Here is a 1,213-nt window from a genome sequence, read left to right on the forward strand (position 1 = left end):
GCAGCTGAGGGTGAATCGGCAGAGGAGAGGCTCAATAATCCAGTTTGGGAGTCCACCGGTCCAGCCCCGCCTTCCCCTTTGCTTCCCGGTACCTTCCTCCCGTGTCAAAAAAGCAGCAGACCATACGTGGTTGTCTATTAATACGAGAGCAAAACTACGACGCCTCGGCGTCTGCTCCTGCTCCTGCTCCCGCTCCCGCGCGGAGTCTTGGGACTAGCAAGACGTGACATGCACGGAGGTGGAAATACCCGAAGCAGACCCGGTGTACTGTGCATCAGGCTCGGGTTCCGGGGCGCCGATCCAGGTGGGTTACCGTGAGCCGGGGACTTAACGAGCCGCCATGGGTTTCACTTTCTTGTTTGCCGAGATCCTCTTTCCGTCTATTTATTTTTTTCTTCTTCCTTTTTTTCCTTAGGCGAGGTGGGCTCGAGGCTTCGCCACGGCACCTGAGAAGCGTCACACTCGGGCTCTCGCGTTCCTCTCCCTCCACAGCGTGTTTGTTTTTCCCTGTCAGTGTCGCTTATGTGTCCCTATGTTCAGTTCCACTGAGCTTCCAGTAAGCTTTAGCTCCTCCTACCACCAGGGTTATGAAACTGGTCCTCTGTCATCCATTCTGGCGCACACGCTCCGTCGGAGTCCAAAAGGTATTGAGCCAACATGGCGGCGCCGCGGTGACATTTACGCTGTCACAGTCACTTCAGGGCTGTGCAAGTTTCCGTGAGTATATTTGATTCTGGCTATTAATGTAAACAGCTTTTTTGACCACGAGTTATTTTCCACCTTCAGCGGCATTCAATGTGAAAGTTTAATATGCCTTTCATCCCTAACAAAACAAAACTCAAGGTTCAAGATTTTTATTTGTCAAATTCTCAATAGTGAAATTCCTTTCATGTATTATAGTGGTAAGTGGACACACACCTTGACAAATATGCATTTGCAGTGCATCAACATCTATTTTCAAAAAATGTATACGGTAAAATTCTAATCATTCAGCCTATCGTGAAAATCATGTTTTAAATGTTTTTTCAATGTATTGTAAACAATTTAGCCACAGTAAGTTATTGTTGATGTTGATCATCATTATTATTATTATTATTGTTGTTGTTGTTGTTGTAAGACAACATGTAGGAAGAGCCCATGACAGGATGGAGCATTGGAGTTGTGAATGAGGACCTGCAACATTCAGAGAGAGCTGCTGCTTCAGTGTTGAAGG

General features: G+C 46.8%; 1 protein-coding gene across 14 annotated transcripts in view; it reads right to left on the reverse strand.

Moving 5' to 3' along the window:
• Positions 1–549, reverse strand: part of caska (calcium/calmodulin-dependent serine protein kinase a) — a 99,599-nt gene extending 99,050 nt beyond the window's left edge. For 5 of the 14 annotated variants that reach the window (XM_076030730.1, XM_076030727.1, XM_076030732.1 and 2 more), the window contains exon 1: positions 1–547. This exon is cut by the window's left edge and continues 326 nt beyond it. The gene's annotated coding sequence lies outside the window, so the exon portion shown is untranslated. The other 9 variants (XM_076030739.1, XM_076030737.1, XM_076030733.1 and 6 more) reach the window with 3 other exon arrangements.
• Between the last annotated feature and the right edge of the window lie 664 nt (positions 550–1,213).

Source organism: Nelusetta ayraudi, unplaced genomic scaffold, assembly GCF_046127955.1.
Source record: "Nelusetta ayraudi isolate G7.1 ecotype Tasmania unplaced genomic scaffold, CSIRO-AGI_Nayr_v1 ptg000031l, whole genome shotgun sequence".
Taxonomy (NCBI): domain Eukaryota; kingdom Metazoa; phylum Chordata; class Actinopteri; order Tetraodontiformes; family Monacanthidae; genus Nelusetta; species Nelusetta ayraudi.